General features: G+C 40.1%; 1 pseudogene; it reads right to left on the minus strand.

Moving 5' to 3' along the window:
- Nucleotides 1–9,649: 9,649 nt before the first annotated feature.
- On the minus strand, nt 9,650–9,749 carry LOC114237958 (U6 spliceosomal RNA; annotated as a pseudogene).
- Nucleotides 9,750–12,372: the final 2,623 nt, after the last annotated feature.

A 12,372-nucleotide genomic window follows, 5' to 3' on the forward strand; every position in this document is an offset into this window, starting at 1 on the left:
GGTCTGTGGACCCAGGGCTTGGAATGGGCCCTCTTAGAACTTCACTGCCGCTCCTTGCGACTGGCTCTGTGGCCGCCCAAGGCCCCAAAGCTATGAGACTTGGCAGAATAATTGGGACTGAGAACCCGACGGACCCCTTCTGAGGAGAAGGTGGGCGGGCCCATCCCTAAGGCCAGATGCTTTGGAAAGGCCAATACAGGAGAGGTGGAGAAACTAGGTAAGTGCAGCTAAGTGAATTTTCTAATTCTCTTCCATTCTTCTACCCAGTTTTTTCACCCTCGCTTATACAAAACTTTTTCCTTCCCTCTTACCACGCCACCACCTCTGCAGCTCCAGTCTGCCTTCTCATCAGCTTTCCTAACGTTAAGTCAGCCCTGCACCTTTTTGCTATTGTAGAGTCTCCTCTGATTGGGGAGGGTGGGGGAATCTCCCAGCTAGATTTTCTGGTGACTAACCCCTCACAATTACAGCTCCATTCCTTTGGCTTAAATTGACAGAAGTGTCCTTGAAGAGAAAATAAGTTTTATGAACCATGTACACTTTAGTATGAATGAGTTTATCAGCTCCTTTCCAAAAAATTTTGAGAGAAGGAAAGCTAGAGGGACACCAACGTGTCCAAGACATCCATCCCACAGTAAAAAAGCTGGAAATACTCAGATGTTCAACGTGAAGAGTGGTAAATATATTATGGAACTGCCATGCAACTGTACATTATGCAGCGTCTATAAAAGAAGTTTATGAAATTTCTAATAGCATAGGATGGCACATGTCATAGTATGAGGGAAAACCGGAAGATGAAAATTGTATATATCATGTGATCACAACTATGTAAAACAAACATAGAACAAAACCATGTACTTAGAAAAAAGTTTAGAAGGAAACACAAAATTTTAACAGTGGTCATTTTTGGGTGATATTATTACTTGAATCTTTTTGCTTTCTATTTTTCTGTATTTTCTAAAGTGTTTACCATAAGCATACCTGTGCCCATTACAGTTGTGGATAGGGCTGTATTTAAGAAATAAAAAGGTCCTAAAGAGAAAAACGTGGAAGAATCTAAGCAGACTTTGTACATCACAATTTTTTGAGGTGTATGTAGTGAGATAATTACACCTGGGTTTTGGGAGTAGGATATTTAGGTTTAAATCCCAACACTACCATTTACCAGCTGGGTTACCTTGGGCAAGTTGCTTAAATTTTTTGTGTCTCAGTTTCTACATCTGTAAATGTGGGCATTAATAGTATTTATCTCATGAGGGTATTGTAAGAACTGAATACAAGAATGTATGTAAAAGACGTAGAACAGTGTCTAGCATACAAGTGTCATCATGAGTTTTACTTGGGGGTCAACCTGGACAGGCATCTTTTTACTTCCTCTCGTTGCCTGCCTGTCATGAACACACCCTGAGCCACTTCACACCCACAAGAACCCTTGTATATGTATTTTTTATTATTAATTTTTATTGGAGTATAGTTGCTTTACAATGTTGTGTTAGTTTCTGCTGTACAGCAAAGTGAATCAGCTATATGTATACACATATGCCCTCTTTTTTGGATTTCCTTCCCATTTAGGTCACCACAGAGCACTGAGTAGAGTTCCCTGTGCTATACAGTAGGTTCTCACTAGTTATCTGTTTTATACATAGTAGTGTATATATGTCAATGCCAATCTCCCAATTCATCCCACCCCCCTTTTCCCCCCGGTATCCATATGTCTGTTCCCTACGTCTGTGTCTATTTCTGCTTTACAAATAAGTTCATCTGTTCATTTTTCTAGATTCCACATATAAGCAATATTATACGATACTTGTTTTTCTGACTTAACTCTGTATGACAGTCTCTAGGTCTATCCACGTCTCTGCAAATTGCACAATTACTAGAACCCTTGTATATTGGTCAATAGTAATTGCCTTTAGAATTACAATCAGTGGACCCTGAATCTATTGTACTTTCACACCTAAAGCCCACATAGTACATATTCATTTTATGCTTATTTAAATTATGCAATTTTAGGATAGTGCAATATAAAAAGAAAAAGAGTCTAAACATACACACTCATTTTGAGATAATTAAAATCTCCTAAATTAAAAATAAAAGTCAAGAATCGAAGAAGTTCAAAGCACGTGGGCCAAGTGAATTATGAACTATGTTTATGCTGTTGCTACATGGCAGGTCCACTTTAGCTGGTAATAAAAGGTAATTAATAAGCAAACACTTATAATACACTTAACATTTGCCAGACACCCTTCTAACCACTTTATACATAGTAACTACTTTGGTCCTCACAACAACTTAATGAAGTAGGGACTATTGTTACCTGTTGGAAGAATCAAGTGAGATATTGTGTATTATTATTATCTTCATTTTACAGCTGAGGAATCTGAGGCAAAAAGAGGTTAAGTAACTTGCTTAAGTTCCCTCCATTATTAAGAGAAGGATCAAGGATTGAACTAGGTGGTCTTGCTCAAGCTAAATGCACAAACTCTGCATTAAACCAGGGGTCCCCAACCCTCGGGCCACAGACCGGTACCGGTTCATGGTACCGGTTCATGGCCTGTTAGGAACTGGGCCGCACAGCAGGAGGTGAGCAGCAGGCAAGCGATCGAAGCTTCATTTGTATTTACAGCCTCTCCCCATCGCTAGCATTACTGCCTGAGCTCCGCCTCCTGTCAGAGCAGCGGCGGCATTAGATTCTCATAGGAGCGCGAACCCTACTGTGAACTGTGCATGCGAGGGATCTAGGTTGCGCGCTCCTTATGAGAATCTAATGCCTGATGATCTGAGGTGGAGCTGAGATGGTGATGCTAGCACTGGGGAGCGGCTGCAAATGCAGATTATCATTAGCAGAGAGGTTTGACTGCACAGAGACCATAATAAATCAATTGCTTGCAGACTCATATCAAAACCCTATCAGTGGGGCTTCCCTGGTGGCACAGTGGTTAAGAATCCGCCTGCCAATGCAGGGGACACGGGTTCGTGCCCTGGTCTGGGAAGATCCCACATGCCGCGGAGCAACTGGGCCCGTGAGCCACAACTACTGAGCCTGCGTGTCTGGAGCCTGTGCTCCGCGACAAGAGAGGCCGCGATAGTGAGAGGCCCGCGCACCGCGATGAGGAGTGGCCCCTGCTTGCCACAACTAGAGAAAGCCCTCGCACAGAAACGAAGACCCAACACAGCCATAAATAAATAAATAAATGAATGAATGAATGACTAAATGAATAAATGAATAAATTAAAAACCCCTATCAGTGAGGGGCAAGTGACAATTAAGCTGCATCTGGTGGCAGGCTTTATAATGGCAAGTGAGTTGAAGTACTTCAGTTGTACAGCTGCATCTGGTGGCAGGCTTTAAGTCAGAATCCGACACATATTTTAGTCCACACGTGTCCCACCCATTATTTTATTTACCACTTCCGTCCGTGCCTCTTTCCCACACTGTACACTTGTCTCAGTCACAGTTTTGGTAAGCCCACAAGCTAACCCTAGCCAAAATGAGTAAAAAACAAACATCACTGGAGAGCTTCTTTGAAGAGGGGTAAAGCCCCAATGATGAGACAGCAGAAGACTCTAAGACTGCCAACAAAAAGAAAGAGGCATTTAAAAGAAAATACCAAGAGTCCTACTTAAATTACAGGTTCATTGCAACAGGTGATTCACATTCTCCAAGAGCCTGCTTTGTATAATATGTGGTGACCGGCTCTCCAATGAAGCCAAGAAACCTTCAAAACTGCTTCGTCACATGGAGACCAAGCACCCTACATTAAAAGACAAGCCTTTGGAGTTTTTCGAAAGAAAGAAACGTGAACACGAAGAACAGAAGCAATTATTGAAGGCCACCACTTCATCAAATGTGTCTGCACCGAGAGCATGGTCCTTAGTGGCTAACTGCGTTGCTAAAGCTAAGAAGCCCTTTACTATTGATGAAGAGTTGATCCTGCCTGCTGCTAAGGATATTTGTCATGAACTTTTAGGAGAGGCTGCAGTTCAAAAGGTGGCACGTGTTCCTCTTTCGGCTAGCACCATAACTAGATGAATTGATGAAATAGCAGAGGATACTGAGGCACAGTTATTAGAGAGGATTAATGAGTCACCGTGGTACGCAGTCCAGGTTGACGAGCCTACCGATGTTGACAACAAGGCAACAATGCTTGTTTTTGTGTGATATATTTTTCAGGAGGATGTGCATGAGGACATGTTATGTGAACTTTTGTTGCCAGCCAACACCACAGCTGCAGAACTATTCAAGTCTTTGCATGATTACATATCAGGAAAACTGAATTGGTCATTTTGTGTTGGTATATGCACAGTTGGAGTGGCTGCCATGACTGGATGGCTTTTTGATTTCACTACTCGGGTCAAAGAGGTCATTTCTGAATGTGAGTCTATGCACTGTGTCATCCATAGAGAAATGCTGGCTAGCCAAAAAATGTCACCTGAACTTAACTGTTTTGCAGGATGTGATTAAAATTATCAACCACATTAAAGTACATGCCCTTAACTCGCGTCTGTTCGCGCAGCTCTGTGAGGAGATGGACACAGAGCACACACGTCTTCTCTTATACACAGAAGTGAAATGGCTTTCTAAAGGTAGATCACTGGCCAGAGTTTTTGAGTTATGAGAGCTGCTCCAGAGATTTCTTTTAGAAAAACAGTCACCCCTGGCAGCACATTTCAGTGACACAGAATGTGTCGCAAAACTTGCTTACTTGTGTGACATAGTCAACCTGCTCAACGAACTCAATCTGTCACTTCAGGGGAGAATGACAACTGTGTTCAAGTCGGCAGATAAAGTGGCTGCATTCAAAGCCAAACTGGAATTATGGGGACGACGAGTGAACATTAGGATTTTTGACATGTTTCAAACATTAGCAGAGATTTTGAAAGAGTCTGAGCCAGGGCCTTCTTTCTCCCAGCTGGTGCATGATCACCTATCTCAGCTTTCAAAAGAGTTTGAGCATTACTTCCCAACCACAAAAGACCCCCGAATTGGGAAGGAATGGATCCACGACCGGTTTGTGAATAAGCCAGGTGAATCGACTTTGTCTGTTGCTAGAAGAGGATCAACTGCTTGAGATCACAAATGACGGTGGCCTTAAAAGTATGTCTGAGACAACTTCAAATCTCCGTACGTTCTGGATTAAAGTCAAGGCGGAATATCCTGAGATTGCCACAAAAGCACTGAAAAGGCTGCTTCCATTTCCAACATCCTATCTTTGTGAAGCAGGGTTTTCTGCAGTGACAGCAACCAAAACGAGATTACAGAGTAGACTGGACATAAGCCACACACTTCGGGTGTCACTGTCTCCCATCACCTCCAGATGGGACCATCTAGTTGCAGGAAAACAAGCTCAGGGCTCCCACTGATTCTGCATTATGGTGAGTTGTATAATTACTTCATTATATATTACAATGTAATAATAATAGAAATAAAGTGCACAATAAATGTAATGAGCTTGAATCATCCCGAAACCATCCCCCCCAGCCCCACCCCCACCCTGGTCCATGGAAAAATTGTCTTCCACGAAACTGGTCCCTGGTGCCAAAAAGGTTGGGGACTGCTGCATTAAACCACCACCCCTTATATGAGGAACAAATACAGAATTGTTATGGGAAAATTACTCTTACAAGAATTTTACTTTATGCAAGATCTTCAAGAATCCCTCCATTCACATCCAAGAGACACTATGGTGTCCTACAGTGCTGTGCTGAAGTGGAAACTGCATACATTTTATAGGGCAGTGGTTGAACTCTCAAATCCTCTCCCTATTGCTGCTACTGGAACTTAATAATTCTATGTGATTTCTCTGCCTAAGACAAGAAATGGGTAGGAAGCATCACTTTGGGAAGGGGGGAAATTGGAGACCCCTAGTGCTCAAGTTCTATTCTTTCTTACTTTCTTAGCCTGGGATAGTCATGGACACAAATGATCACAAATTCGACGAGTGTGAAGAGGCATTTGCCTTGTAAACTCTACCTGAGGGGATCTTGACCACTCAGCTCCTGGAACAAAAACTTCACTCTCCTGGGATAAGATCTTAAAGCCAAGTAGAAAGAAGTGTTAGAATTTTACCCCCTCCAGTAGATGTTAACATCTCCCTTTTTCCAGGTCCCTCACATTCCTCATCCTGCTGAAACACACCTTTGGCCAGTTCTTACTAGATTACATTTTGCCAGTGTGCTTGCTTGCTCTTTTCCTCCCTCCCTCCCTTCCTTCCTCCTTCCCTCCCTCCCTCCCTTCCTTCCTCCTTCCCTCTCTCCCTCCCTTCCTTCCTTTCTTTCTACCATTTAAGTAACTATGCCATTTCCTTTATTGTTATTGTTCCCCACCCCCCTTTTAAACTGTTAACTCATGGACTCTCTTGTTAGTTATCAAAGAAAGGAGACTTCGACTTTGCCACACAAGGTTAAATGAGCAGGTGACAGCCTGGCCTTATATATTAATTGGGATAGAAATGGAAAGGGGCATTCAGAAACAAAAAGTAAGGCATCAGCTTCTGAGCATCTCTCAAAATAGTATGCTGGTTGCATTCTACCACCATAAAACATATGCAGTTAGATGCTTTGTCCTCAGGCTGTGGTAATGGGGAGAAGGAGGTCATGGGTACCAGTCTCCTTCAGCATCTACAGCTGTGCAGCCATTCATGACTGATAGTTGGTAAGAAGGATGCTGTCAGCATATTCAGATGCCCTTTTTAGCAATCTCTTTTTTATCTTCCAATCTTGATTTGGATTTCTCTTGGAATTAAAAATTAAGGAGTAAAAGAACTGTAATTCATTAAATCTTCACAGTAGTTCTCCAAGCAATATTTTATAAAGATGATTTGGCCTGAAGAGACTTACATGTTAGTTAGATATCCTTGAACTCTTGGATTCAACAGAACTTTGCCCCATAGGCTTTATTGCTTACTCTGACAAACTGAAGAGCAATTCCGTTTCATTTTAAAATATGAAAAAAATAAATTATCTGTTTCGTAGAAGCTGTGTGTCCTTGCACAAGTCACTTAATCTCTCTGAACCTCAATTTTCTCACCTGAAGATATCATTTAAAGTAATACAAATGGTCAATACGTATTTGAAACATATGAAAAAATGTTCAATCTCACTAGTACTCAAAGAAATGAACATTTAAACCAATATTTGTTTACCAACTGAACAAAGATATTTTAACATAAAATATTTTATTTTATTTTTTCACATCTTTATTGGAGTATAAATGCTTTACAATGTTGTGTTAGTTTCTGCTGTACAACAAAGTGAATCAGCTACATGTATACATATATCCCCATATCCCCTCCCTCTTGAGCCTCCCTCCCACCCTCCCTATCCCACCCCTCTAGGTCATCACAGAGCACCAAGCTGATCTCCCTGTGCTATGCAGCTGCTTCCCACTAGCCATCCATTTTACATTTGGTAGTGTATATATGTCAATGCTACTCTCTCACTTCATCCCAGCTTCCCCTTACCACCCCCATGCCCTCAAGTCTGTTCTCTACGTCTGTGACTTTATTCCTGCCCTGCCACTAAGTTCATCAGTACCACTTTTTTTTTTTTTAAAGAAATTCACGTTATTTATTTATTTATTTATTTATTTATTTATTTATGACTGTGTTGAGTCTTCGTTTCTGTGCGAGGGCTTTCTCTAGTTGCGGCAAGTGGGGACCACTCTTCATCGCGGTGCGCGGGCCTCTCACCATCGCGGCCCCTCTTGTTGCGGAGCACAGGCTCCAGACGCGCAGGCTCAGTAATTGTGGCTCACGGGCCCAGTTGCTCCGTGGCATGTGGGATCCTCCCAGACCAGGGCTCGAACCCGTGTCCCCTGCATTGGCAGGCAGATTCTCAACCACTGCGCCACCAGGGAAGCCCAGTACCACTTTTTAAAATTCCATATATATGCATTAGCATACGGTATTTGTTTTTCACTTTCTCACTTACTTCACTCTGTATGACAGATTCTAGGTCCATCCACCTCACTACAAATAACTCAATTTCATTCCTTTTTATGACTGAGTAATATTCCATTGTATATAATAGCATAAAATATTTTAAAATTCACAATTATAAAATTTATAGTTTTAACATTTTAATTATGAACTTAGAGAAGGTATGGAAAAATGGGCAGTGTCACACACTGCTGGTGGACCTGGAAAATGCTATGATATTTCTAAGGATAATTAAGCAATTTGTAATCTTTCCATCAAAAGTGTTTGTATTCTTTAATTCAACCATTCTACCTCTAGAAATTTATACCAAAAAAGTACTACAGGGCTATTCATCCCAACTCAGTTGGAAACAACTGTCTAGTATAGTAGATTGGCTAAAGATTGATTAAGTGTGTAAAAATACACTGGACAATGGAACACCATTCAGGGATTGAAAAGCATATTTTAGCAGAATATTAAATTACATGGGAAAATGTAAACACACACATACAACTATGTTTTGAGATGGCAAAAGTAATAAACAGTGGGTGGGTTGCTTTTTACAATGAAGATGTAGTCATTTATTATTTTTAAACCTAAAAAGATAAAACTTAAAATATGCATACTATAATTCCAAGTAAGTCTCTGTGTGTGTGCACACGTGTGTATAAGAGTTGTGATATGAAAGTTATTAATGTGCTTTTTTCATTTTCCTTTCTGAGCATATGTTCTTTGCCCTGCTAGGCCAAGGTGTTCATATGCTTAGGAGATTAGGATTTGTTATAGAAGGAATTTAAAGAAAAATAATAATAAATAATAATAATAATAATAATTGTGAGAAAGAATGTTCCCTATTCCTTCATCTCCCCACTAGAATATCAAAAGATCCAGTTCACAGAATTTTCCTGTAGTGTAGGAACGATACCCTTCTATCTATAGCAGCTGTCACTCTGCTGGAGCAGGAGGTTAAGACATAGGGGAATTAGAAGAAAAACTTACTACTTTCTAGTCAAGGGAATAGTGGGAGGAAGAAACGGAGAGAAGGAGAGATGTTGGTCCTGTTTTCTCTCTCCAGGCAGACTTCATCCAGGAAGGGGGTGTATGTTAGAGAAAAGGGGGTGGCAGCTGTCCCCTACTCCCTATTAGGAGGCTGCTTCCCAGGCTCTCCCTTACCAACCTGGGGTGCAACTACATCAATGCAAATGTGGCAGGACAGTGTGATCAGGCAGCAAGAGGCTCTGAGATTTCACTTCTCAACCACTGTCTGTTCCTGGTGGCAGGGATGCTGAGCTGAGAGTCACGGAATGGTCATGGCAGGATGAGGGGACTCTTCTTAGAGTCTGGGGGGAACCCATGTGAACTGGCCTCATGCAGAGAGACTCACTTATTTGTTACTTAGTGATAGCTGAGGTGAGACGGAGGCTGTGGGTAGATGCCCATAGGCTCTGGCTCTAACAAAGTAAAGCAAAGGACAGAAATACATCTTCACAGCAGCAGATTTCAACCAAGAAGGCCCACAGGGCAAGTTCCAACCAGAAACACAGAGGACAGTGCTCTGGAAACCAAGATCCAAATGAGTCCATACATTACACTGGGTTGTTAATTTTGCATAGTTTCTTTTATTCTACAACAGATGCTCCTTATCTCATTTGTTGAGGGGTCATTTGTCCTACAAAATTCCCCATATTCTGGATTTGGCTGGTTGGTTCTTTCTTTTTTTCCTTTCTTTTTTAAAATATGGAATGCTTCACGAATTTGTGTGTTATCCTTGCAAAGGGGCCATGCTAATCTTCTCTGTATCATTCCAATTTTAGTATATGTGTTTCTTCATGGTGGCAATTAATTTGTTTCTCTACCTCCACTCTTTCCTCTAAGCTGGTGATTAGATCTGGAGGTTTGATGTTTAGCAATGCTAAGATTGAACAGCGGATTCTGATGTTGCCAGCCTGATTCATCCGTGATAAATTCACCCGTCAACCCTTTTGAATATTGTTTTGGCATCTGTTGGTGATGGTTGCTTAATACCATTTTGTTTAATTCATTCTAATTCTATCATTCCTTCTGAACACATTTGCTGAGATTCTTCCGTAAGAAGAATTTCTACCTCATCAACTGTTTGGTTACCCTGAAATAGAGTTTGTATGGAAAAGGCAGGATTCATGCTTAATTTCCTCCCTTTATTGGTTTTCTCAGTAATGAATTGGTACACTAGAAACATCCAATGGTGATTGATGAGGTTTTGTTTTCTTATTTTTTGTTAGTATTATTATGAACACATGGATTTATGTGTTGTGGATGGTTTTATGTGTTTCAGTCAGTTATAATCATGATTCTTTTCCTTGCTCCAATTGTCCCATCTTTGGTCAATGGGAGCCCCTTCATTTTGACTCCTGTGTCCTTTTGACAGAACTATTTGTCTTCAATAGTGTCCTTATTTTCTGGCTCAGCAAGATGTCCCAAGGCCATCTCTTACATTTCTTGCCCTGGAGCTAGAATCAGCCATTTCTCAAAAGAGTCCTGGTTCCTCTTGGTGGAGAATAGTATTTAGAAGCTATGATCTTGGTGATGGAGGGCTCATTGCTACTAGGTTGTCAATGCTTCTAGACCTTTTTAGTGGACAGCCCTCAGAAATACATATTTCATGGTAAGAGACAAATATATAATGAGTTCATACTGATGTTTCCTGTACAATTTTTTTATTATTGTAAAATACTCATAATTAATTTTACCATGTAAACAATTTTTAAATGTATGAGTTTGTGACATTAAGTACATTCACATTATTCGGCAAACATCACCACCGTCTGTCTCCAGGGCTTTCTCATCTTCCTAAGCTGAAACTTTGTACCCATTAAACACTAACTCCCCACTCCCTTTTCCTCCAACTCCTGGAAACCACCATTCTACTTACTATATTTATGAATATTTTCCCTTTTGTGGCTGGTTTATTTCACTTAGCATAATGTCCTCAAGGGTCATCCATGTTGTGGCATGTAATTTCTTACTTTTTAAGGGTGAATTATGTATACATTGATGTATATACCACATATTGTTTATCCATTCATTCGTTGATGAACACTTGGGTTGTTTCCACATTTTGCCCATTGTGAATAATGCTGCTACGATAATGGGTGTATAATTACCTGTTCGAGTCCCTGTGTTCAATTCTTCTGTGTATATATCTGGAAGTGGAATTGCTGGATCATATGGTAATTCTATGTTTAATATTTTGAGGAACTGCCATAACATTTTTTACATTGGCTGCACCATTTTACATTCCAACCAGCAAAGCACAAGGGTTCCAGTTTCTCCACATCCTCATCAATACTTGTTGTCTTAATAGTAGGTATCCTAATGGGTGTGAATCAATTCAAATTTAAGATTACAGAGTTTTGATTAAGCTTCTTTGATTTTACTCATATCAATTTTTTCTTTACTCCAAAAATCGTGGTTCCCAAAGACATTAATTGAAGTATTTATTTCCTAATCCTATAATGTATATATAATAGTTTTTAAAAAGTATCAATATTACTTCTAATAATAAGACCACTGAAAGCAGCTTAAGAATTCTTTGTGGTTCTTTTGTCACCTGGATATATACCACAAGGGATATATAGTCAAATTTCTGTGTTTGAAAGTCACTCAACAAACATAACTAAAGAGAAACAGAGTCATAGATACAGAGAATAAACAGGTGTTTCCTCGGGTTGGGGGGATGGGATGAGAGAACTAGATGAGGGAGATTAAGAGGTACAAACTTTAAGTTACAAAGTAAATGTCACAGGTATGAAATGTATAGTGTGGGGAATATAGTCAATAATTATGTAATATCTTTAGTGACAGATGATAACTATTCTTATCGTGGTGATCATTTTGAAATGTATAGAAATATCGATTTATTATGTTGGGTACCAGGAACTAATGTAGTGTCGTAGGCCAATCATACTTCCAAAACAAACAGACAAACTCATACAAAAAGAGATCAGATTTGTGGTCATTGAGGGTGGGGGAAAAGGAATTGGATGAAGGTGGTCAAAAGGTACAAACTTCCAGTTATAAGATTAATAAGTACAACATGATAAAAATAATGAACACAGCTGTGCGTTATATATGAAAGTTGTTGAGAGTAAACCCTAAGAGTTCTCATCATAAGGAAAAAATCTTTTTCTATTTCTTTAATGTTGCATCTCTGTGCGATGATGGATGTTCACTAAACTTATTGTAGTCATCATTTCATGATGTATGTAAGTCAAATCATGATGCTGTACACCTTAAACTTATACAGTGCTGTATGTCAATTATACCTCAACAAAACTAGAAGGAAAAAAAAAGCCATGGGTAGAATTCCAAGGAAAACGACCTAAGAGTCAAAAATAATAAAACAGCACAGCAGTTAATGCACTAAATGCCACTGAACTGTACACTTTAAAATGGTTAATTGTATGTTATGTGAA

This window comes from Balaenoptera acutorostrata, chromosome 6 (genome assembly GCF_949987535.1).
Source record: "Balaenoptera acutorostrata chromosome 6, mBalAcu1.1, whole genome shotgun sequence".
NCBI lineage: Eukaryota > Metazoa > Chordata > Mammalia > Artiodactyla > Balaenopteridae > Balaenoptera > Balaenoptera acutorostrata.